This window comes from Strix uralensis, chromosome 27 (assembly GCF_047716275.1).
Source record: "Strix uralensis isolate ZFMK-TIS-50842 chromosome 27, bStrUra1, whole genome shotgun sequence".
Classification (NCBI taxonomy): Eukaryota; Metazoa; Chordata; class Aves; order Strigiformes; family Strigidae; genus Strix; species Strix uralensis.
Genome location: NC_133998.1, coordinates 2,328,994 through 2,355,499, shown reverse-complemented (window position 1 = coordinate 2,355,499; position 26,506 = coordinate 2,328,994). Strand labels below are relative to the sequence as shown.

Here is a 26,506-nt window from a genome sequence, read left to right as displayed (position 1 = left end):
CCGTCCCGTGCCAGCAGGAAGCGGGGTGGGAGCGGCAGCGGAGCAGGGCTTCCCTGCGCTTTGTTCTCCCCCAGCCCCGGGCGCACACGGCTGACACGTGATATCCTGCTCATTCTTTGCTCCCCCAATAATTTCCGCTCCGGGTTCAGCGCATGGCCGTGCCCTCCCACCCATCTCATGCCTCTCCCACCTCCGCCGGCCTCTCACAAGGACACCGGGGAGCCATTCCCCTGTGACCCCCCAGCTCCCAGAGCGGCACGGCTCTCCCCAGGCATTTCGGGAGGCACCTTCCCCAGACACAGCTCCAGCCACCCAGTGGGGAAGGGGAGGCAGATGGTGATGCACAGGCCACGCTGCTTCATACCCCATTTTCGTTTTGAATCAGACCTTTATGTTCAGTCCCAGGGGATTTCAGGCCCAGACTGTTTGCACAGAGTCAGGCGGCCGCCAGCCAGAGCTGAGGGAGCTCCAGCCCCCGCGTTTGGGATTATTTTTTTTAAAGAGTTATGGGCCTGTCTCTGCAAGGGAATTTCAGACAATGGAGTGAGACAGAGCCCTAACAGAAGGGAAAAAATAAATACCGTTTCCTGCGAACACCGGGAGACTGTGCTGTCTTCCCCCAGCCCAGACACACAGCAGCGTAGCACAACTCTCCAGCCCCGTCTGTGCAGCAAGCCCTGGCCTTGGGAGCAGCCCCACCCCAGAAAAGCCCGGCTCTAAACCCTGATTTCAGGCAGCTGGGCCAGGGCAATGACCAGCGAGGCCACGGCACCGACCCCCGCGCTGGGGCTGCGTGTCAGCCGGCTGCTGCACTGCAATTCCCTCTTTCCCAAAGCCAGGCGGTCAGAGCAGCAGGAAGTCACTGAACCGCATCCGTGTGAGTCAGGCCAGGGCAGGGGATGCTGCTCCAAACTCTGCCCACCAGCGTCCCCCGTGGATGAGCCACGGGGAGCTGAGGGCTGGGAGGAATCTATTTTCGCATCCGAAGAGCGCCAAGGAGAGGTAACAGCTCTCTGTACCTCGGTACAAAAGCAGGACCCACCTCTCTGTGCGGTGTCAGTGACTGGTCAGGTTTTCCACTCTGTGCCATAAAGAGATGTCTGGCCTTTAAAACTGAGAACAACCCAATTAGAAACAGAAACCTTTGGTAAAATCCCAGGACTCCCACTGCTCTGGAGCGAACAGCCCTGCAAAACCTGTGTTTGTTAAAACACAGCAGCCTCTGGATGGGCAACAGAGACCCAGACCTGCCCCGTCCTGCCACCCCAGGGTAGCAGCACCATGGGGAAGATGCCTCTGATAAAATTGACAGCACATTGTTGCATTTTGAACCAGAATCCTCATCCAGAAGGTCACATCGAGGCAAGCAGCCTCAGAAAAGCATCTTCTACGCTGGTTTTGTTGGTCTGGTATCAATTCTGATGCAAGATGAGACTAAGAAAACTTCTTTCTCTTTGGGGGGAAGGGGAGGGAGGGGGACAAATAAGAAAAAAAATAAATTGGCCTGAAATTTGGTAGAAGAAATTCCAAAGCAAGCAGTGGTCTTAAAACAAATAAGCACTGCCCTGCAGTGTTTGCAATGCAAGTGCTCCAAGCCAGGGAACCTGAAAGTGAAATAAACTGCAGACAAGTGCAAGTGACTTCAGCACCTCCCCAAAACAGAACCACAAAGGCACTGAAAGTACCATAAAGGGGGCAAAAACACACTCAAACAATCATATGAAACCCAAAGAAGGGGTTCATGTTGTTTTTGTTGAAATAATGGGTTCTTTTTATTTGCCATCTGGTTTTGAGCACGCCAGGTCTGCTCTAGTCACATTTACAAGCTTTTCCCTGCAGACATGAGGGTGAGAAAAAGGGATTGGGGTAGGGGGTTCTTGTGGGGGTTTTTTTGGTGGTTTTTGTTTGTTTTTTTTTTTTTTTAAAAAAAAAGAAAAAGCTGTGATTCTAGTGCAAGCCTTTGTCTCCGAGACCTGTGACTTAGACTGAAACATCAAGGGTCGGGAAGTTCCTGGCCACATTTGCAAGTATAAAATGCTGAAAAGTTGTATTTTTAAAAATTTCTTTCCTGTATAGTGAAACCTTGTGTCTGCTGAGAAAGGACTTGTACAATACCATCTGGGGCACATTGTTCTAGGCCCTTTATACACACACACTGTTCCTGCCCGAAAGAGGTTACAATTAAACGGGGCAAGACAAAAGAGGGGAAGAAGAGGAAAAAAAATAGCAGCCCAGAGCAGGGAGGTGATGGGTGAAGGTCAGGGAGCAGGTTCGTGGTGTTTTTTGGAACAGAGTCCAGGTGTCCCGGACCAGCCGGCACCGCTGGACGGGTGCGATGCTGCTACCGGCCGCGGAGGCTTGACTGCAGTGAGCCGCAATGTCCACAAGCCTTTGGCATGGTTACTGGGAGCTGGATTTTCCCCCATGTACTCTGCACTTCGCGAGCAAGAGAGAAACACAGCTGCATCCAGATGAAAGATAAAGGAAAGCTTCTTGAGAGCACAAAAAAGAAGAGCCCTCGACGCTACGCAGCTCCAAGTACAGATCACTGCCAATTAAAAGCTAAAAATAATCACAAATACCCTGACGTCCCAAAGGACGACCCATCAGCTGGCTCCCAATACAAAAATCCAGACCAAAAAGCAACCGGTGGCCTTAAACAGCTGAAACCAAAACCCTATAGATTTTAAAAGTTTAAAAGACAGATGAAGTCTTTGCTTACAAGGAGATCAAAAGTCTTAAAACAAAGCAAGATCCAACATCTTTAAAGCAAGCTGCAGACAGTCCCAGATGATGTCTACAAAGGTCTGAAGTTAAAAACGTATTCCAGTCTTCAGCGCCGGCAGCCAACCCCGCTCATGACAAAACGGGGAAAAGCTGTGCCATGACACAGAGGTTTCCCAAAATGATGGGTCATGAAAAGCCTCGCCAGGCTTCCCATGGGAGACCCCTGTAATGGGTCCACTCAAGCTGGAGGTGGGACAGGAGGTGCTGGAGGGACTCTGGGCAGCTCCCTCCTCCCGCGGGAGAACCAAGGCATCTCTAGGCAGGCACCCCCAAAGAGCTCAGCGAGCCAAAAGGCAACGGGCTGCCAGAGGCTTCAGCTTTTGGGCAGTCTGCGGACACACGAGTGCTACCTGAGTGCATGGAGAGCAGCCTCCAGGCACCACCACAGTGTGGCTGCGGCCCTCTCCACCCACCCCACATTCTACATGAGGCTTCCAAAGACCCAAGACAAGCAGGACAGCTCTTGGTACTCATGCACGGCTCTAACTAGGGGCCCTCTGGGTCAAGCAGGAGGGGAGCAACTCATCTGGGGCGTGAGCAGCCACAGAATGAGAAACATATACTGAAGGGGGGCAAAAAACCTCAACTCATTGCAACCTAACGCTGTGAGCTGTAGCTGTACGAAAGATCCTCCTGAGCTGGAGGTTTGGGCCCACACCTGCATCCTCCACAGGGCCACCGTTGCCCCGTGCCTGTGGCAGTGGGGAGCCGAGGCCAATACAGGTTGGGGGAACAAGACAGGAGCTTGTGGACAAAGGCTGTTCCAGCGTCTCCAAAGGACAGGAACAGGCCATGAAGTCACCTTCTCCCACCAAATTTGCTCTGGACCAAGAGAAAAGGAAAAACCTTCTAGAGTGTTCCAGTGCAGCAGAAACCTGCCCCATTGGGTGCGCGGTGTCCCGTGCTCTGCAGGGCTGGCTGAGATCCTCCCTCTGGGCTGAAGCTCCTCATTTCTGCTCTTTCAACAGCTGAAAGCTTCAAGGAAAAACCTGTCCATGCAGCTACCACAAAAGGGAAATCCAGTGGATTTTCCAAGATGTAAAAATAATAAAACTACTTCTCATATTCTGGAAGTTTCATGTTCAGACTACATTTGTCCAAGTCCAATGCTAACATCTCTTGCGGGACAGCCAATGTGACCAGTACAACCAGACAACCGGTACTGGAGTGACAGCAAGTGCATACACATGTGTAAAGAGCCAGCTTGACCCACTGTTAAGAACAAATATAAGCAATGTGGAAGAAGACCACCTTTACACTGAGGTGGGAGCATTTTCACACACCTTCAGCACCAATTTAGCTTCACAGACTCAAAGCTCCTCTCTTCCACAAGGGACACAGAGCTGTAAAGCTGGGGGGTGACCCACTCCCAGCCCTGCAGCAGTACCAGGGCTCCCCCGGCTGCTCTCCTTGCCTTTTCTCCGAGCACACGCACACACACACACACACCCCCCAGTGACACGGGACAAAGCCCAGTTTGAGAGGCCCACGTCAGACACCGCAATAAGCCTGCTCCCGCTACCTTAGAGAGGTGGCGTCATGCTCCGGAGCGTGCTGCTGAGCTCTCTGTGACTCAAGTCTTAACAAACCTATGCTGGACAACTATTCGGAAGGGTTTTTGGTTTTTTGTTTGGGTTTTTTTTTTGTGTTTTTTTTTTTTAAATGAAGAGGCCTTCCTAGGCTTGAACAGTTTACAGGGCCTTTTGCTTGGGCAACAAGCAAGTCATAAGCTGGAAGCGTAAGCTCCTCTCCCTGCCTTGTGCTGCCAGGCTCAGGCAATGCAACGGGCTCGAGGGATCTCCTGAGCTTCCTCTGCTCCCAAACATACACCTCTTCTCCGAGCTGGACACAGCAGCTCACCATCAGCTCCTTCCCACAGAAGACATGCTAAAGAAGTTCAGACAAGGTCTGTGGGGTGGGCTGTCCCCAGCTGCATCAGCCGCTTCCCCAGGAGGAAGAGGGAAACCTTGCTGTTTGGAGAAAACCCATCCTGACCCCCAACCAGGGAAGTTTCCTCTGTGGCTCGAGAGGCAGTGGGACTGTGCAGCACTCAGAGCTTGCTCCGCCTTGCACCTCCACCAGCTACAGCTCTGATTATAGGAGACCCAAGCAAACCTACCAGGGCAGCAGAATATTCCCTATGGCAAAGGCAGATTGGCTGCTTCTGGCCGAATTTCCTCCCAGTCCCTCAAGAAAAGAGATTGAGTGCTTGGACTGAGGATCTCAAGGCACCTGCCAGAGAACGGGGTGCTGGATGTAAGCATCTCACCTGCCACGGCACAGCAGAGTTGTGCAAAGCCCATCAGGATGGAGAACCAGCTGCATCCCGCAGGTGACAGCCCCTGTGGAGGAGCTGGAGAAGCAGGGCAGGGGTGAAGGGGCTTTCATCTGTGCCAGGGAATCCTTTAAAAATCAGGAAGCCCTGAAAGCAGCCGCTTTCCCAGCAATGCACAACGCCTGCACAGTTTCTACTGATCGCAGCCACAAGAACATCATCCCCTGACCCCAGCAGGGTCAGGTTAAGCAGAGATGGTGTCCAGGCCTCCTCGCAATCTCCAACGTTTTTCCCAGCTTACAGCGAGGCGGGAGCCAGCACAGCTCTGTTTACTCCGTTTCCTCCTTTGTGCGTTCATGTTGGTGTCAGCACAACAGGAAGCTCTTGTTAAATAGTTTGTTACTTAACTGCTGATGCAGAGCCACCGGGGAACCCAGGCGTAACGTGCAGTGCGTTCGGAGAGGTGGGGGAGCCTCACAGTTCAAGTTCAGGGCTGGGATTTGAGAACTCTCAGCTCTGCCATCGCCTCCCTGGTGCTTTGGGCATGTACTGACTTCCCGGCCCTTCACATCCCGGACGTTACACTGGGATAACAACTCCCCTGCATCTGCCTTGACCATTTGAGGTCCCCAGGGAGATGCTTGGCTCTTTCTCAGCTTTTGAACAGTGCTGAGAGCTCAGCAACCTTCCCCCTGCCTCCTCCAAGGCATCCTTCAGGGAAAAGACAAGAAGCCAGTAAATGACTGGAGAAACTCCCCCACCGAACAGCAACACCATCCCGTGAAATCCACCCACCGTACCTGCACTCCTGCTGCCCACACACGAGGTTATCGGCCCACTGGTGGGGAATATCCAACGGTCACAGATTTACTTTTTTGGATTCTCACGTCAAGCCCGCCAGCCTGCTCGTCCCAAAGAGCAGCCCTCAGCTGAAGCCCTACAGCCCACCTCCCCGACTGCTTCCTCACAAGCCGCTGCATCCCTCACTGCACAAACACGGACACCGGTTCGCGTCTGTACAGTGCTATCAGACTGAGTCATCGATTCCACAGCAGACGCAGTCCCATCACCATGGTCACTGTACCAGGAGCGTTTGAAGCGCAGTTCCCCCTTCGACATGGGAACAGTTGTGGCTGGTCTCCTCCTCCAGCAGAGACACTGCAGCGTGGTTTCACTTTTAGCCCCACAATGTTTACAATTAGGAACTTTGTAAGGGCAGTTTGTCCAAAACATGTTTTTTTCCATCCAGGTTGTTTCTTGAAAAGAAAAAATAAAGCCAAGGCTAATATTTCTACCAGAATTTCTTCTAGTGTTCAGGGGAAAAAAAAACCCACACACAAACAAAAACCACACAAACCCACAAAAACCCTAAACTGTGGTAGCAAAGCTTTTAATCCAACATGATCCGAGCATCCTTGTTCCAAATCTCCCCTCCCTTCCTGGCTTCCCAGCTCTTTACTGAAAACATGGTGTGTCCGTGAGGAGAAGACTCCACCCGCACACTTCAGCTCACTCAGCCCCCCGAGCAGTGGGCGCAGGGGGCTCCCAGCACCTTCAGCCTCACCCGGGCCCTCCTGCCTCTGCTGCTCGCTGCGCCCCATGGCCGGGCTCTCACCCTCCCTGGGCAGCCAAGGGGTCAGACACAGCTAACACTGTTCTTAGCACCATAATTAAAAAAAAAAACAACACCAAACGACCCCACTAGCAGAGTGAATAATCAGGCGCACCATCACCTCCAGCTATATAGTTAACACAGAACGAATAAAAATGACTTCTAGCAAATGAAGCAGGAACACGCTGAGCCTCTGTTAGAGATTAAAGTGTTCACCGTGCATAACTGTAGGGCTCCCAGCACAGCCCATCAGCCAGCCCAAACACTTCAGTGTTTCACCCCAGTATCCATCCGTGGCTCTCGGCCGTGTCCAAAAAAAATCCAAGCCACAAAAACACCAGGATTTAAAAAAAAAAAAAAAAAATCATAAAAATCATAATAATAAAGCATTTGTTTTTTCCCCCAGAGTTGAGCTGTGCTGTGAAGAAGATGGATTTTTCTTTCTGGCTTCCTCTTCCAGCTCTCATGACTATTAAGCTTTTCTCTAAATTAGAAGTGTTCTCTTGTTACTGGCTATTCCCTTCCCCAGGAGATTTTTTAGACACTGTGCACTCTGGTCAGCTCTTAACCTACAAAAAAATCAAGCTCCAAATCTCTTCAAAGTTATTTACTTTATTTACCTCTGAGCAGAGGTAACATTGCAGCAAAGAACTGCTTCTACTGAAGGGGAGTTCCGCTTCACAGCTCAGAGGCCTCACCAACACCCAGCTACACCAAGTTCTCACAACACAAAACCAGTAACTCACGCGTGATTTCACTGAGGTCTTTAGAGGATACCAGCCTGCTTTAAAAGCAAAATCTCAGCTGTTCCTCAAAACTCCAGCACCACTAACGGTGCAGTTCGTGCTAGACAGTCCAACCATCCCAGCCTGCTGCTGCTCACGGAGCTGTATGTGCTCACAAACCTGGAGTGTGCACAGTGTCCCCTGATCCTACGCCGACATCGCAACAGTCCCAGAAGAGTGAGAACAGAACTGAAATCTGTTCTCTAAACAGAATAAAATCAAATAAGTAGTAAAAAAGGGGGAAACAACCAGTAGTAGTGTTTTCAGTTTCCAATGGAGCCCAGAAGACAACACTCCGAAGAGCTGGTAGGAACTCATGTGAAGGTGTGAATTCCCTACGCTGTTGGTATTTTAAAACAATCCCTCCTTTTCGAGAGGAGCATGGAAGAGCTGTACAGGCCACACGCTGGAGAACATCCCCAGACCAGCAGCCAGACGACTTCACCCTGAAATCTCAACCACAGATCAGCGTGGACGAGGAAAACTCCTGCAGTGGGGGGCAGGCAGGCAAGGATGCGTGTGTATAGCGTCAGGTTTACGAAGAGTCAGCTTTCTGGCATCACTTCAGCAGTAATTATTTTGCACCCAAAAATATCTAATGAAGAAACAGGCCCCTCTTTAACCAACAGGAGTGGGACCGTTTTGATGCATGTTTGCTCCCTGCTTGCATAAGCAGAAATGGAAATCAATGTGCTTTGGACAGTCCAAATTCAGAACAACCCAGATCCTCAACGTTTTTGAACACAAACAAGCTTGCAGAGTCAACAGCTCTTCTAGGGCAACTCCTAAATCTCTCAGTAAAAGCAGCCACAAAGAAAACTTCATGAAGCATCTCTCCACTGCTGCGAGCTGCTATGCAGTTTGCTCCCAGCTGAATGCAGAATTCCACTCTTTTCGTTGGATCCCCGTCCAAAACAGTTACACCTGGATGGAAAATATTAACTACTCTTTACCAAGGAGCCGGAAATACCACGATGGAAATTTCAGCAGCAGCACAGGAACCGAGCAAAAAGCTAAAAATACTTCTCTAGGAAAAATAATAATAGTAAATATACACATGCTAAAATAAGACAAGATCTGAAAACTAGGCTGGAAAAGATCAAACACAGCACAAGTCAGACAAATCCATCCAAGAACCAAGCGCTTAAGAGAGTCTATTCACCTTTTTGGGCTCATCAGCCATAAATTTAAACTTCCAGCTACAGAATTCATAAAATCTACCAGAAAACACACTGAAGCTTTATTAGAGAGACTTGAAGGGAAACAGCTTTTTGGTTGACTCTACAGACCCCACAAAAGGCATCTGTACTATATGCCTTGATTTACCCCTTGAGTGACATGTGATTGTGCCCAACTAAGCCCCAGGGCAGCCACCTCCCAGTTCTCGAGCCAGATCTGGCCCAGGAGCCGTTCCCGCGGTCCCCGTGTCAGATCCACAGGGCGCGGAAACAGCAGCAATGCCAAACCACTGTGGGGTACTGGGAATGCAAAACTCCTGGTTGGAGGAGGGAGTTGGGCAGCAAGAGGTACCTGTCCACCCTCCCACCCACCCCTGCCGTCATGCCTCTGGGCTGTTACTGGAACCTTCTACCTGCTCTCTACTCCAGTATCCCTTCTCCAAGACCAGCAACAGCCGTCCTCGTGGCTGCGGGGCCAGAAGAGGAACTGGTACACAGCTGGAAGATGGCGAGGCCAGCAAATGACCCAACTACAGCTCCAGCCCCCCGCTGCTCGTACGGGTGTCACTTTGGTGTTCCCACTCACAGATGGAGCAATTTCTGAGAAACTGCAACTTGCTTTGCTATTGCCGTAAGAGGGACACCGTAGGTAACAGATGGGTAACCAGAGCGGTAAACCTGGTTCTGAACAACAACAGAAAAGATATGGGCTTGCTTTCTGTCCCTGCATGAAGTAAATTACCTGTAATTTCGCATAATCTATCGCATCTTAACAGTTCAGCACAAAGACAGACAATTAGGATGTTGAAGTGGTTTCGGTTTTACTAATGCCGAGTTAGTAGTACTGGAAGAAAGGAAGTTCGTTACAGACAAAGCCAAGTCTCTGGCTGGGAGACCTTAAAAGGACAGTAGTCAGAGTCCAGCTCCCGGTTCTTCATCCCTTCCCACAGCCCATATGCTCCAGCAGTTTCCCCAGGACACACACAGAAACCCCAGCCAAGATGCTGATGATGCCTTTCAAGCCCCCGCTCGGCACCACAAGAGCTGGATTCAATAAGGCATTTCATACACCGAGTCACTTACTTGAACGAGTGGTCTCAGCCATCAAGCCCCTCGCATGCTCCGGGTTTTGCAGCTCTGCCAGTGGGTTTTCTATTTAAACCAGACAATACACCCACAACGCAGCAAGCTCCAGTTAGACACCGGATACTAATTAAATCCATGCCGCTGTTACAAGGCAGAGCTGCAAAGGAACCAGCTGCCTTCCAAAAGTCCACAGCAGTTGGCCAGCAAAAACCTGTTTACCAGTCCCGTGCCTTCCCCTTCTCCTGCTCTCCCCTTCGCACATTTACCAAGGTTGACGTAAGACCAGAATCTGCTTCTTTTCCAACCAGTCCCATCCTGCCCAGTTCTTGCACTAATTTCACTGTCACAAGCACGTTCATCTTGGGAAAGAGCCTGCAAAGGTTTTGTTTCTACAGTCAAGACCCAATACTGCTATTTACTCCACGCATGCTCAGAGCATAAAGCCCAAGACTCAGCTGTAGAGCCAACATCAACTCCAAGAAGCCTCAGAGCAGAGCAACCCAGTTAGGTCTGACTGAGACACTGGGACAGGTCAAGTCCCTAACACTCACCTACTGCAAAACCTGAGGTTTGCTTTCATGCCTGGTAACTCCTTAGAAAATAGTCTCCGTCTGCAAGCCGGTATCCAAAGGATTGTCTGTATCCGAAATCACTGAGTCACGTTTGTGCCCTGGGAAATGGAGAAACCCAAGGAGAGCTACTGCTCAAACAGCTACTGAGCACAGACTACAGAGCCAGAGCCCAAAGCACCTTCAGGGTGGGCAGCCCTATTCCATATTTCAACCTCCGCCATGGGACACCAATCTTTTTTAACAAATTTTTACTTCAGCTGTGGGGGAAAAAACCCAACACCTTGACAACTCAGCCAGCCTTTTACTGCCCTGGCACATGATATGGAAAGGGCGGCTGAACAAGGACAGATCCAGACGTGATCCAAGCGACTGCCGGGCCTGCAGCACCGTAGGGATGCAGCCGAAGGGCGACTGACTCGTGAAAGCCGAACAGCGCCTGCAGATGCAGAACAGGAGCTGCACAAGCACGTCTGTAACAGGCATCGCCGTGCCCTCTCCATCCTTCCGTCAGCATCACAGAAGTTTTGAGAGCAGGTTTAACATCAGGTAACGACGCTGGTTCAGCTGCAAGAGGCAGGCGGCAGCGGTGGAGCCCAAGGCACCTGCAAAGCCTTTCTGTGAAAGAGATAATCCTACATTTGTCACAAACACATAAATTCACTCCCACTGCAACCCAGATCATCAACCTGGTTGTGACGGTACCTGTGCTGGGCCACGCTCCAAGAACAAGGCAGGAAAGCACCGTATTCAGATGTCAGGTTTCTGAGTAAGGCAAGTTCCCCTTCCACCTCCTTCCCTCTCATCTCAGAGCTCGCAACCTGCTTCGCAGTCACCAGGCAGTAGTGAAAAAAAAAAAAGGCTTCTAGACAAATAGATAATTTTCACCCAGCAGCTTGGAACAACTGCTTCCATTTTGCATCTCACATCTGAGGCTAGAACACCTCCTCCTGTGCCACTGCAGCCTGAAATAAGGTTAAGACCATCTCTGCCAGCACACTACTTCCCCAGACCTGTCCCTGAATACTCTCATGCCCTCAAAAGCTAACGCTTTTCATAAAAACATGATAAAGTGCTGCTCGCCTTTCACTTGATAAGGGATCTTAGTGCACATCCGGCAGCGTGCACAGGAATGGATGTGAAAGAAGAGTTGCCATCGGTTTCACAGAGAGAACAGAGGAAGGCTCTCTCCCCGCCTCCACTGCAGCCGGAGACGCACTGCACCTTTGCTTTGCAGCAAGAGCCTCGGCAGCCGAGAGCTGCCCTGCCTCCCGCCAGGCCCCCGGGCAGAGGCTGCCCAGCCCGCCCAGCCAAAGGAAAAGGTTTAGGGACAACCTGCTGCAAGAGGACTTTGACAGCAAACCCACAGGAACAGCAGGTACAAAAGCTGGCAGCAGCAGCAGAGGAAACATCAGAGGAGCATGGCAATGGCACAGCAAAGCAGAGAGGGGAAACACTGCAGCAGCTGCGAGGCCACGACGTGCCCACCTGGGCCAGTTCTGAGCCCACCTGCTTGTTGCCTTTTGGAGCCAGTAGCCACAGCGACCCACAGAGAACAGGACAGAGCCGGCGCTAACACACCTCCCCAGAGCAGGAGAGCAGATGTTTCGGCAAGTGACTATCCATTCCCCCCCTGACTGTGATGGGCTTATTTCCCAGCCTGGCATCAGGGCCGCTTTGCACTACTTGCTTTTAATAAAGTTTGGGGTTTTCCCTCTCTCCCCCGAATGTGCAGTTGTGCATGAGAGCACACGTGTGTATTTGAACATTTGTGCAGAGTCAGACAGTTGAAACAGCAAACTCCTGGAGATCTCCGATTCCCAATCTGTGAAATCAGTTATCCCCACCAAAGCAGGGAGAGGGGAAGGCGTCCTGCTCTCCCAGCCCTGTGACAGCCCAACCGTCACCACAAGGCCAGTCCATCAATAAAGCCTCGTCACGCACATGATGCTGTGCAGGACACCATTGCCTCTTTCCACCCTACCGAAGGCAGAGCAGGGTCCACAGCCTCCGCTACAGCCCACTAAGAAAGACCTACAGCAAAAACTTCCTCCTGTTTAGGCAACCACAGGATCCTGAGGACAGAAAATGAGCGAGGACAGAACAGCAGCAATCCTCACCACAGTGTGAAAACCTCAGGCGACCGAAGAGGGGCTGCTGTGCCACCTTCACTCCCTGTCAAGCCACAGATCAACCTCCAGGCTGTGGCAGGCAGCCCTGGACCCACACCCATCTGTGCAGCTGGTGGGAGACACGACAGCCCCCTCCGTGCTGGTGACACAGCTCCTTTACTGATAATTCCCATGGCTGCGGAGGTCAAGAGCAGCTCTCAACCAGGCATCAAGGAAGGGGGCACCCCTGCAGCCCCGAGTCACCCTGGGTTATGGACTGCTCTGTATGACAGTATGGTGGAGATAAACGGGCTCCCTGGCAGCTTCTCCACGCTGCCAGACTGCGGGTGAACTGCTCACCCGCCACCAGCCCCTGCCTCTCAGCCGCCCTCCTCTTCTGCAGGAGCCACCGCGCCAGTGTCGCAGGCATCACTGGAGGGGGATGCTGCCCACGGGATGATCCGTGACTCGTCACGGCAGGACGAGGCTCCAGAGAAAGCCCAGGCAGAGGTGTTTTGGTGTGCATGAGTCAGAGGGTCTGACCAGACCTCCCACACGCCGTGGGAGAGCTCCCCACAGCTCTGCTTACAGAGCACAAACCACAGCGGCGTCCCACGGGCCAGGCAGCAGCAGAAGGGGAGCAGAGGACACGGGAAGACGCAGCCATCCAAGCCCTGTCTCAGAGGAAGCACTGTCAAGTGGTGGGAGACATTCAAGAGCAGAGGAAGAACACAACCATTTCAAGGACGTCCTCAGAGATCCCACTGCCTTGATTCCCACATGTGCTTCCTTACAGCCTTGCAAGGGATCAGCTGTAGCTTGGACAAGGGGCTCCACATCTGTTCTGCAAAGGGTAAGGGACATTTCCCAACCCCTTTCCTGTAACAAAAGCAAATTCCTGGATGCGTGTGTCTCCCTTCCCTTCCTTTCCTTCCCCAAGCTGGGTGACAGTCTCAAAACCTTTCATCCACCTGGAGGAGATTTCCTCCCAGCAGAGGAACTTGACTGAACACCAGCCGGAACAAGCCAGGCGCTCTCCTCCCCGGGGAGCGGGACACGGGAGCGACACACTTTTTCCTCCCCACAGCCTTCAGACAGGCTCTCAAGTAACCTCATGAGCAGGAGACTGGGAACAGACTGCTGCCCTCAGACACTGACACCACGGGTCTCCCCACACCACAAATGGCTTGAAACTGGCTCAGCATCACCGAACAACCCAGAGTATCCCCACACACTCCCAACTTCCAGGGACCAGGAGATCAAAGTTTAGCAGAACAGTAGCTCTCAGCACTTCTATTTTCCCTCCCTGCAGCCCATAAGCAGCAAAAGCACTCCCTCCACCCACCATCCGCACGGCCTCTTTGTGTGCAAGGCACAGGGAGCAGGGGGTTCCTGGCACACCCCAGAGGCTGTGCCCCTGCAGCTGGCAGGGAAAATCATGGAATAGCAGGTTGAAAGAGACCTTAAGGATCATCTGGTCCAACCTTTCTTGGCAAAAGGTTCCCCCAGAGCAGGACAGACAAGGAGCCTGAGAACTATCATCAGGACATTGCACCAGCCTGACAATTTATGTGCCAGGGCACAAGCCTGCTCCGACAGCAGGTGATGCTCACTCTCTGGAGAGCAGGAGGTCCCTGATGCCCAAACTGGAGTCACACTGCAAGTCTGCAGCAGACTCTTCTTTTCTCTGAACTACAGCTTTCCAAGTGGCCATGCATGAGATAACCAGAGACGGGGTTATCCCCTCTGCCCCACCAGAGTCCAGGCCACCAGGGAGCTCTACATGATACCAGATATGGACGTTGCTATTTCAAAGTTTGTACTTCACACCCCGACCGCATCCATCACACCAGGTGGGACACTCCAGAAGAGACCCCATCCACTACCCTGCACTGGCATCTACACCATATGGCTCCAGGGGCTTGGGAACACACCTCCTTCCCTCCCAGCAAGCTGGGCAAGAATCCAAGCAGCAGCATTAGCCATCTTATCTTCCTGATGTCCCCAGTCACAAGCTCCAGGGGCTTTCCAGACGGCTGATGCAAAGGATAAATGCCTGCTGGCTCTTACATTGATCCTTGCAGCAGCTGGCTCAAAGTACTTCACAAGGAAGCGTCACTACAGAAGAGGGAACTGAGGCACGTAACGGCCTAAGGTCACACAGAAAGCAGTGGCTGAAGAGGGAGAAAAGCCCTGTCCCCAGAGGCTGCTGTGCTGTCTGAGGTCACCTGCACAGAAGGTGGCCCTGACCACGGGTCCCTTCTCCAGGCCAGGGCAGTAACCCGGCCTCGTGCAGCACCGCCTGCTCGGTGCTAGGAGCGGGTCAGAGGCCTGGCTGCGGCAGTCGCCAGGTTGGTTTCAGATCTGTCTGCTGGTTCGCATTTCCAGAGGCGGGTGGAGCAGACACCTGCAGCCAGCGCCTCCCCCCTCCTCCTCCTCCTCGCCAGTGCCACCCCAGGCAGCCACGTCCTCTTCAGTCACTGACCTTCTGTCAGGGGATGCAGAGGGATGCCAGCGGGCGTTTATCTCCTGCTTCCTCCCTGGCTCTGCCACTCCAGGGCTCTCACCAGGTAGCAGTGGGGGAAAGGAGGAGCTCCCAGTCCTGACAACTGGGGAAGGAGGATGAGCTGTGCTGTACCGCCCAGAAAACTTGGTGCAGAGCCAGGGAGGTGCTGGGAGCACTCGCAGGGGATCTGAAAGCTCAGCAGTGCAGCCTAAGCCAGGAAAAGAACACGCTGGCCATTGGCCAGGCAGCTCAGGGCAACCCCGCTGCCCCCATGAGGGACAGGGCTAGGAACTCTGTGCTGCAAAGCAACCAGCTCCTGCCAGGAGAGCATGAAGCCCATCTGGGGGGCTTTGAAAAACCAGAGTTTTTCATAGTCACCTTCATGAATGCTTCTCACAGGCAATTGCTGTATTACAGATTTGCCCAGTACCTCAGAAAAACAGGGCTTCTTCCCAATCCTGCTTGGGGACCAGGGCAGGGCAGGAAGCAGCAGAGATAAAAACCACACAGCACTGATGGAACGAAAACCACAGCCTGTTTCACCTCCCACCTCCAAGATTTGGGATAGTTACTCATCCCACAGGGAATGGTGGCAAGTTGAGCACTCTGGGGCCTTCTGCTAGAAGGGGTTTCCAGAAGGGGTTACTAATGAGCCACTTGCATGCCAGCCACAGTTTAAAGGGGGGAAATAAACCCACAAGGACTCCAACTCAGCAGATTCGAAGCGTACATCCAGCCCGGCTGCCAAAGGCTTGTGCACCACAACGGCGAGATGCGTGTGACAGCAGGGTTCCCCCGCTCCTCAGCCCATCTGGGGACTGTCACTCTGCAGAGATCTGCTTGGCCTCCTGTCATGTGTATCGCTACCAAACCCTTTTCTGTCAGCAGGATCTGGGTTGGCATAAGCACTTTTAATAGTAGGATTGGTTTTTTTCCCCTAACCCATATCCTCTTGACAGAACCAGGTTAGGAAGCAGCTGCACGGGCAGATCTGGGGTAGCCTTTTGCAAGACAAGGCAGGGAAAAAGGGGTTCCTGGATCCAGTTATCTCTTCAATCACCAAACTACAGCTAATTACAACTTCCCCAACTCTCCTATGGCCGCATGGAAAGGGGGAACAATGCCAGCTCTGCTCTGTCCCAGCCCAGTCACTTCACTCCAGAGCAGACCCTTCACCCTGGAGAGCCCTGGAGCAGGGTGGGTGGAGGGGGGTGTCATTCCCACTGGTGACAAGGGCTGTTTCCATTTCTGGGTTGCAGAGCCGCAGCTCTGCCAAGCCGAGCTGTCCCACATTCAAGCAAACACCATTTTCCGCTCTGTGTTCTTCCCCAGGTTGCTCAAAGCCCCACACATTTCCTCTCTGCCAAACCTTAAGAATTATGGGGGGAAGAAGAGGGGGAGGGAAGGGAAGGGAAAGGAAAGCTTCCAGGGGGGGGTTCACAGGGAAACCTCTCCCCGAAGAGCTGTCAAACTCCTTGTGCTGAGAGGCTAGAATCATTTCCCTACTGCAAAGTCACACAGGAGCTGGCTCACATATGCTGCTTCCAGCTCTTCACCCCAATGGGGACAGTCACCCAAGAGGGACAGCCTTCCAGGACCACAGGCAGGACCCCCAGCCCAGACCGTGGGGAGGAGGGAGTAGCACCATCCAATTAATCTTTCCTGCAGAGTAACTGGGGTGAAGGATGCTCTGTAGCATGACAATATCCATCAGCTTACATGCAAGCGTCAGCAGCATTTTCAGAGAAGCAACGAGCGATCCATGAGGCATTTATCTTCCCACCCCCTCTATTCCAAGACCAAGCAGCTCAATCCATTACACATTTTCCCTTGCAACCTCCTGAAGGTACAGAAGCGACCTGCTTATTTTACAGATGGGGAAGCAAAGCATCCATGATCTCCAAGAATAAAAAGGGGGGGTAGAGAAGGGCAATTTCCAACTAACCGGAGACTAACTGGGACAAGTTCCTAAGACCTAGACAAAAAGCCCAGTCTGCTGGCTTGCAGGGAGGGATAAACTTCAGCACAGAGGGACCAGAGACCTACATCCCACTCCTGGTCACACCACAAACTGTTCAGGATCTTTTCACTCCTCCATCCCTCATGTAGAAGATCAGACTCACAACCCTTCATTAAGCACTGTGACAGCTTTGGGGATTAAGGACTCTGTCTAGTTTGCCACCAACCTCCGCATCAGAAAGGCACCTTCCAAAGGTTGTTTCTCATCTTCCCTTATTCCCCACCTGGGCGTATTTTGCATGGGATCAGAAGGCCAGGACCGAAACAGGAACCCCACAGGAGTGGCTACAGCCAAAAAGGTGGCTACAGAGGTGCTGTGGACTGGGAAAGGAAACTTTTCAAGGGGTTCATCCAAAAGACTACTCCCTCTCCAACAGGCAGATCTAGTGCGACCTCGCTGGTTCCTCCCTTTACCCTACCTGCTCAAGACCTGCTCCTCTGGGCCATACACAAAGGGCTTAATTTGTAAAGTCAGAGGGATCACCCACATGAAGGAACAGGCAGGATACACCCCCCCAGGAAGACCCATTTCATCTTGCTGCTATTAATACCTGGAACATTTTTTGCATGAACAAACTGTCCCTTTCTCCCTCCTTTTTGGGCTCTCATTTCTCCGATTTGTCCCAGAAAACCCAGCCAACACACGTTCCCCTTCTCTAGAACACACTTCCATCCAAACCCCAAACCTTTTATTTTTTTCACTAAATTACTCATGTTTCCAGTTCCCATCACCTCTTCCAGCCCCTGCAGACAGGACACAGCTCCCCTGGCTCCCTCATTCATTATGCAGTCAATCTGTGGGCCTAAACCCCTCAACACTCATCATGGAAACGGACCAAGACTTCCCACAGCTGCACAGTGCTGCTGGGTGCCCACCCACAGCCAGCCCCATGGGTGCATGCTCAGAGGGGCTGCCAGCCACGCTCTGGAACACGAGCCCCTCTACGGCCTTTCAAACTGGGAACACAACCACAGAGGGGTTGTGCATTGTGGTGAGGACACTGTCAGAGCCTTTGGGTTGAATGGACACGGCTCAGGTATCACCACCATCACAGATGGTACCAGATGCCTGCAGAATACACAAACAGGGGAGGAAGTCAGTGTGCCATCTTCCTATACGGCCCCCAATCCCCTCCAAACTCCAGCACCATGCCACCCTCTGAGCTGGATGGGGCTCTGACTCGCTCTGACAAAAACCTTTGTTTTGCTTTCCCAGCACCAAACTAAAAGCCAGAGCCACACTCTAGCTGGACTTGGCTCTCCTTAGCATGGCTTTAGGCTGGGATTGAGGGTTGCCTGCAAGCCCTTTGCTACACTGGAAGGAGGAAGTTCTCAGCCTTTCAGAGCTGGGCTGAACTCTGCACACAGGAGCCCAGGCAAAGCCTTCCCCTTGGGCTGGCTTGCAAACACCCGCATGCCTTTGCTTCAAGAGAAAACATGTTCTTTCCATATCTAAGCTTAAAATAGTCAAGCATGGCCAAATGCATCCAATCCTGAGACAGAGCACAAGAAGTTGGGGCAGAGGGGTTACCGTGTGGCTAAGAAAGTCCAGACTTAACATCCAGACCCAGAATTACTAAGCTGCCCTGTCTGCAGAGAGGGGCTGCCTGACCTGCCTAAGGAGCTGGGAACAGAGGACCAGGCTGCTCTCCATCGTCACCACAACCGGCCCATAGAGCCCGAGGGGATGCCAGCACAACCCAACCTGAATTCGGACACACACCACCAGCATCCCAACACACAGCTCCGCACAGCCGCTCCGCCCAGAGCCGTGGGACCAGCTCAACGCTGACCAGCAGCGACAAACACCCTTACAGGCTTACCGGAGGCTGAGCGATGGTGTTTGTGGCACAGTGCGAGGATCACACAGAAAAGACAGGACAGGAGAAGCCACAAGCATCTCATTGGGGAGGTCCGGGGAATGGGAAATCCTGCTATTACCAGGATCCACTGCAGAGGATTTCACAGATAATGCACTCTTGCCACCAAAGATTACAGAGAAAGCAAAAGCAGCACAGCATTTCTTTTCCAATAAGCTGCTTTTATCAGAAAGTTTACGCACGCTTCAGCCCAGCTACCCACACCAGCCCCAGCTGGAAAGCAGCTCCAAACCTGTGCCTTTAAGTCCCCCTTGGCAGCGGGAGCGCAGGACCGGGGCTGTGTGAGCAGACACACCCTGCGCAGCCCGAGCACACAAACATTTCCTCCCAGCCGCTCCTGCGCTGCGGCTCAGCCAGAGCAGCCTCAGTACCTGCCAGAGCTGCACCAGAAGGGGAACACAGGCTGCTTTACACAGACCTGTAAATACAGAGGCTTCAACTCGTTTCCTGAAATCCCCCCTCCTTCCCCCACCCCACCCCCCCCCCCAGCAGCAGACGTTCTTCCCTCAAACTTCTTCCTTAAGGCAAATAGAGTGTAACAGGCATTCTTCATCACAGGCACAAGTTAAATATTGGCCCTAAAACAACAGCAAGTGCCTTTAAATGATTCTGGCTGGAGAAGCACCTCTCTGGACTTTGATTTCTGGCTCCGAACAAAAATAGGAGCAAAGGACCGAGTGTTACACTCTTCTTCCAGGAGAAGTCGGGTTTCAGGCTCTGTGTCCCCTGCCAGGACCATAACCAGCAGTGGGAACTGTCCCCTGCTCATACATTATCACACCTCGGGTGTCTGCTGTCACCGAGCCAAGCCCACTGCAGTGCATCCTCTGCACTGTGCACAGGATTATTTTAGTCTCGTTTCCAGGTATGTGCTTATATACTCAGAGAGACATTAGAGAAGACCTGATGGGAACTGTGGGTGCCATCCAGACTGCAGTGAGGGCTTTTGCACATGTTGTCCTCCCCCCTCTTGTTGCACCACCTCCATTCTCCAAGGTGCCCACCTTTCCATCCAGCCATGCCTGGCAAACTGATCTCTCCAGTGCAGAAGATACTCTAGGTTGTTCCTGCTATGCAGACAGCCCAGCTAGCTCCCTGACGGACGTGCTAGCTCTTGCAAGAAAATATCTCAGCAAGGTAGAAGCCCGAGAAGTCGGAGAGATGTCAGCACAATAAATGGGAGAGGGAAAGGTGATGAGAAAAAAAAAAATAAAATGCGGCGAAGTCAGTACACCTGAAGCATGGCTGCACTCGGGCTCTGGGATGCTGTGGGCATTTTCCACACAGAACAGGGGAGCAGAGCTCCTGCCGTGACCCTGCAGCCAGCCCCAAGTGGCCGGAGCCCCTGCAGAGCCAGCCTTGCCTCACCCCAAAGCAGCCCTGCGACGCCCTGCGCTGCCATGCCAAGCCCATCGGCAGACGGGGCTGCTACATCACCATGCTGCTCACACACCTCCTGCTGAAGGCAGGCCTGCGTCGGCACCTCACAGCCGAGGCAGAGGAGCCCCTGCCAAAAACCACCTGAAATCAGAGTTTCCTCCAACGCAAGGGGTCTGCCCACTGTTTCTCCGTGGCAAAATGCCACAACAGATTTACCCAGAGAGCTTTAACACAGCACAGGTGTGCCTGAACAGCACACTGCACAATAACTCACATTCACAGTGTGTATTCTATATCCAGCTAAATTCAGCGTGGTGTGTTAACTGAGCTTCCCTTTCACTCTCCTGAACTTGGGGCCCGTGGACCCAGTAAGCCCCAGGAGCACCTTGCTCGGCTCCTCCTGCTCCAAGCAGCAGGCTCAGGAGGGAGAAGAGGGGGCTGAGCAATGGAGAGCTGCTCCTTGGAAACATCCCCTGCTACTGCGTGAGATGGAGAGCTGTGACTGCTGGGCTGGAATTCCCCTTTCTAATCCCTTCCCTAACCTACTACTTCAGGCTGGAGAATCTGCTGGGGACTCCGACAATCTCTTCTTGGGATCCCCTGGTTGGGCAGACACCCCTGTGAAAACAGCATGGGGGTTTAAAATCAGCTGCAAGTTACCCTGGAGGAAATGTTAAAGCTCCATCCCTCCAAGCACTTCCTATTCCTTCCCCAGCTGCCGAGGCCCACTGAGAGACATGCTCCAGCAAGCAAGTTTGTGAAGGAATTCCCAAGGCTCAGGGCGGAGACTAGTCTGTACCTGTCCGCAGCAACACCTCCGGTGCCTCGTCCCGTGGCACACTGACCCCACACCCACCAGAGGCGACTGCTGCTCCTCAGCTACCGGCTGCGATCAGTCCCTTCCAACATACAGGCCGTACCTCCGCTTCCAGCACTTGTTCTAAGTCGTGTCGTTAATACTCTCTGTCCTTGGGAACACAAAAGCCAGGCTTCAACTCAAACCTGCGTCGCCCTCGGGGTAAGAGGAATTGGCATAGTTGGGGGTGGGGGATTCCAGGAGAGCCTTAGCCTGCCCCTCGCCCACACGTACAGCACAGAAGGTGCTGGAAAGCACCATCCCCTCCCTGCATCAAACTGGGGAAACCAGGCAGAGAGTATGAACTTCATCACTGCCAACAGCCCATGCTAAAAAAAGGAAAAGAAAAAGGGTTTCTTGCTTTGTTGTTTACGCCTCAGTGCTATCTCAAAAGCAAAAAAAAAGCAGTGAGATTTTCTACCTGAAAACATTGAGCACTGGCAAGAGTCTGTAAGAATGGAGCTTCTGAGTAGTACAAAACCATTACACCTCCGTTCTGGTTTTAAATTGGATTACCACTGACCTTTCAGAGCCCACTGTTCAGCCCCCCTGCACCCAGGCAATAGCCACTCTCAGCAAGACTTTCCAGCCTCCAGATTGGGAAGTGGAATGAATCCCCAGAGCCGTGGCCGTGCTCCCGGGGTACCCACGAACCCCTCCCAGCACCGCTCCTCCTGCACAGGTCTGCTCAGCTGCAGACCAGCAGGGCTGCAAAGCTCTTCCAAAGGAAAGCTTCACAAAATCCAAGTTCAAGACCAACCTTAACCCCTGTTTATTAAACTTAAGAACATCCCTCTCAGGCTGACAAAGCCCGCACATCACCTGCCAACTGTCTAATTCACCATTTGGAAAGCAAAAGCCAGGCCTCCCTCATTAAAAAACATTACATAACGTTAAATAACAAGAGGCTACAGGACATTCTTTGGTTGGTGGACGTGTAAAAATGAATGATTAAAAAAATTAACACTCTTTCCTCCAGACTCTCAGTGTCTCAAACAACCAGGGAGTCCAATGAGCACCTTGTTTCCAAGACCTGGCTGCAACAGCGACTTGGCTCATTCCAACTACTGCTCCCACATTCATCTTACTGCCACCTCTGCCCCACAGACACTGAAAACGCAGCACTTCCCAGCTCTTTTTCAAAGCACTGACCCCACCAGAGAGCAGTGGGGCTGTATTCTGCTGCCTAACGTCTGATGCTGGAGAGAAAGCCAAGATCTCAGCCAGCGGTGTGGGAAACCCTTCCCAGGCCCGAGGCTCAGTTCCTCCAGACCTCGCAGGACAGGACTCCAGGCTTCCCTCACATCACCATCTTAGCGCAAGTCTCTTTAGCAGATGAGATCATGAGAGCACTCAAAGTAAAACCTCAACTAGCCTCCAGACAGAGACCTTCGTTTCCTACAAGTGAGAATGTTTATGCTGCAACATTTTAAGCAACACAGGTCTGACTGCAGTGGAGTTAGCATGGTATTGCTTGGAAAACGCGACTGTCACCTTCCAGCCAAAGAATACCAACTTCATGGCCACTAGGAAACGTTCCTGGACACACAGTAAGCTTCTGTCCATCATCTTTTTGGAACCAAAAAAGCCAATTTAAAGTCTTTCAAGAACTGAATTCCTCTATTCCAGGAGCAAACTGTGCTCCTTACTGTGAGCTGTGAAAAGAAATCATGAACATCTCGCTCCATGTAGCATTTTGAAACACCCTGCGAAGTCTTACCTACAAGTTTCAGCTTACCTGAAGAACCGTTTCCTAAATCGCACAGCGTGGGATCACCTCGGCACTTATCGAGTGTGACAATCTGCTGCAACGTTACTGTCGCAGCAAGCGGAAGACAGACAGACTTTTTGTGGTTTTACCCACACGGTGCTTGCACCCAGCATGTGCTGTACCACCTCTCCCTCCCCATCACAGCAGGGCTGGTGGAACCCGCAAGTGGTGGGGATCACAGCTCTGAGCACCTCAGGTCGAGACAAGCCTTCCAAGAGCAGACCCGTGTTTCGCCCCGGCTGCCAGAGAACCACCGGCAGCTGATAGTGCAGGAAAGACAGGGCAGGATGTATCCTGGGACATCTCGATGCACGCTCTCCAGAAAGCTTTTCTTTTAAAGCCAGTTAGTTAGTAGGAATAATCAACATAACATGCAAGGGGGAGGCTGTCCAACAGGAAGGGCTGCAGCCTGTGCAGGGATTTCGGAGAATTCCCCAGGAGATGGAGGGCAGCTAGCCTGAATCTGGGAGCCAGACGGAGAGTCCAAACACTCTGGATCCAGCTGCCCCAGCAGAAAGTCACCTTTACTCTTTCCTCATAACCGAGTCCTGCTTCTTCTCAACAGCGATGGAGCTACTGGAGACATGGACTGCCAGGAGGAAGCATAAACATCCATTCTAATAAAAACCCCAAACTATTTATAAGCACACAGCTTTTCTAATGGGAAGATACCTTGTTCTCTGGCAGAATCCCAGAGCTGCTGAGAGACCTGCTCCCCCGCCTTCCCCTCCCAGCTCACAGGGTACAGCAGGGCCGAAGCAGTCTCCAAGCCACGCCAGGTCTGGGCCCGGGGAAGGAGGCTCAGTTTCATGGCTTCTCACTGTGCCCAGGACAAGCCAAGTCTGCCTAGTCAAAGCCCAATTACAGGGCTGTGGGCAGAGCTGTTCCCACAAGCTCTGAGTAAAAAGCCGTTGTAAGCACACGAAGGAAGCTCCTGCGTTGACACCCGAGTCTCTCCCCTCTCACCAGCACTACGAGGGAAGAGGGTTTGACTCCTGACGCAGCTGGATGCCACAGGAGTAGCGCAAGGCAAAGCAGGCCACCACGCACTGGTACCAGAGCCCACGCTAAGCAGCCCTGCTGAGTGACCGGAGCGCGTCTCTGCCACAGCCCTGAGGTCTGCACCTCTCCTGCACACCCCCAGGAAGGAGTCAAAGCACAGCAGGGGCTGCTGCTCACCCGAGGCTTCCTCACCACCTCAGATAAGACTTTAGTGCCTGCAGTGCTGCAGTTCCTCTATCTGAAAAGCAGAGGTAAACAGCTTCCTCCCCAGACTGGCTCACGCGAGGACTGGTCCTTCTGGCAGGCTGTAATGCCCCCAGACCGGAGGCTAGACACACACCTGGATGGACCAGCCAAAGCAAGGGATTGCTGTTCCAGCACAGCTCATCAGAGCTCCTCCTAGCTCAGAAAACCACGGGGGGCGGGGGCGAAGGCTGCAGAGCACAATCAGGCCCGAGTCCAGTAAAGATGTTTATTGGCAGTTGCTCTCGGACATCGTCTCTTTCAACCCAGTGGGGCTGGAGGGGGTGGGGGGGAAAAATACTGATTGTCCATAAGCACAACCCTCGTGTCATTCCCATTGATCCGCTGAGTCACTCCTGTATTAACAGTTTTGACAACACTCAGGCCGCACAGGAGCTCGGAAACAGAATACAAAACAAGAGGCGATGCGAAGCCTCTCCACATACTGACACCAGCGGAGAGAAGCACTCGCAGGGCAGAATCCAGAAACCTGCTGAACTGCAAGTGCCAACTTCCTCCTCTCCACTCGCTCTTCTGAAGAGTGCTGCAACAAGAAAACCAAACACAAACCACGCTGCAAGGGCAGGAACACAGAGCTCCATTCAGTGCGTCCAGAGAAACTGCCGGACAGAAAAACAGTCTCCCCTGCAAACCACCACCAACTGCACCCCAGTCGTTTTGATGCAAGTGCAAACCAGAGCGGCAGCTGTTTTCGCAAAGAAACTACAGAACTGATTTATAAGGCCTTACAGATTTGTGAGCTAACGAGGAGGAGATCAAATCCCGAGGCAGACTGACATGGGAGGGCAGTCCTCTCTACAAGCTAAGGAGACAATCCCCCCTGGGGGGAACTGGGGGCTCCCCAAGTGTGCATACCCCCACAGACCTGAGAGAAGCCACCACCAGCCAGGCAGCAGGTTGGGGTTAGACCATCCTCATCTGCACCATAAGACTACAACCCACCCAGAGGGCCAAAAGGTGCTAAGCAGCGATAAAATCATCACCAAACAACGTTCCTATCTGTAACACACCAAATCAAAACAAACCCAACAAATCTTTGGCAAGTTCCTGACAGCAGTCAAGCCTACCCCGCCACAGAGAAGGCCTCTCCACAGGATCCCCATGGAGGCCTCCTGCCCTAATTTACAGCAATTCTTTTTCAGACGCACTGGCAAACACCAAACGTTTTCTCCAATCTGTTATATAAGACACAATTTTTAAAACTTCTGTGCTGGCAGTGGGGAGATGGGGGCACGCTGCGTGTGGCAGGCTGACAGGACAGCCCAGCTGGCAGATGAACTTACACACTCCTCAGAATTCATTTCCAGATATCCAACCACTTGTTGTACAAAAAGAAAACAAATGGATTTGTTAACGAGGCAACTTCCAAACACACTGGTGCAAACCACTCACATGCCTGCAGTCATTTCACACACGGTTTGACCCGGGTCCTGCTTACCTCTAGCTTGTTTAGAATGGATTCATTTCATGGCAACTTGAAAGACGTTTAACAAACTTTGGTTTTTAACTTCAGAAATACACCTATCACAGCAGGTCTCCGTGCTGCCCAGACCACAAGCCATTCCTCAAAAGAAAACACACCTTCCCAAACATTCCCAAAACTTCACTTTATTTGCCACCTCCTCCCCCCGCTCCCAGGTCCAAAAGCCTCACTCAGTTCCCTTCTGCCAGCCACCAAACAGGAGCCCCAGGGCTCTGGTGGCCCAGCTCCACAGGAGAGCTGCTTCTCCTCTGCAAACCTCTCTTCTCGGCTTCCTTAGGAACAGCTAAAGTCAGCTCCTGTCTGGTGGGGGCAGAAGGGGGAGGGTATTTTTCCTGTTTCTCACATTCATCCTCACCCGCTTTGCTAAAGAAAAAAAAGCTATTTTAAATACCAGATTCAGCACAGTCCCTTTCCCCAAATAAACACTTCCCAACCCCTCTGGAGGGAGGAAAGCCACATACAAAGGAGCCAACATCCTGCAAGGCTCTGGCTCCAGCGGGCAGGCCAGGGCAGGGTGCAGGCCAGGGGGACACAACCGGGGAAGGCCCGACCCCATCCCTGCCACAGACCCGGCCTCAAAGGGGCCCTGGGGGGGGGTCGCGATCTCGGGCGGGCTCAGACCCTTTCCCCAGGGCCACAAAGCAGGCATCGCCGGCAGGGAACGGAGCGAGGCGGCCCTGGGCCCTCAGCCCCCCGGACCGCTCCGACCCCAACCTGAGCCCTACAGCCCCCTCACGCCCCCGGGCCCAGGCTGGCCCCCCCACCCCCCACCCCGGGCCCCACCTGACCCGCCTCCCCTCAGCCCCACCACCCCCCTCAGCCCCCCAGGCCAAGCCTGGGCCTCCCCCCGGCACCTACCTTGCCCCGCGGCCCCCACGGCCCCTTCTGCCCTCCGGGCCCTGCCCGGCCCCCGCCGCCTCCGCCCGAGGCGCCGCCCGGCCC

At 52.8% G+C, this 26,506-nt stretch overlaps 1 protein-coding gene across 3 annotated transcripts in view; it reads right to left on the bottom strand.

The window, feature by feature from the left end:
* Nucleotides 1–26,506, bottom strand: part of CSNK1G2 (casein kinase 1 gamma 2) — a 45,912-nt gene that overhangs the window by 19,073 nt on the left and 333 nt on the right. The window lies entirely within an intron of this gene.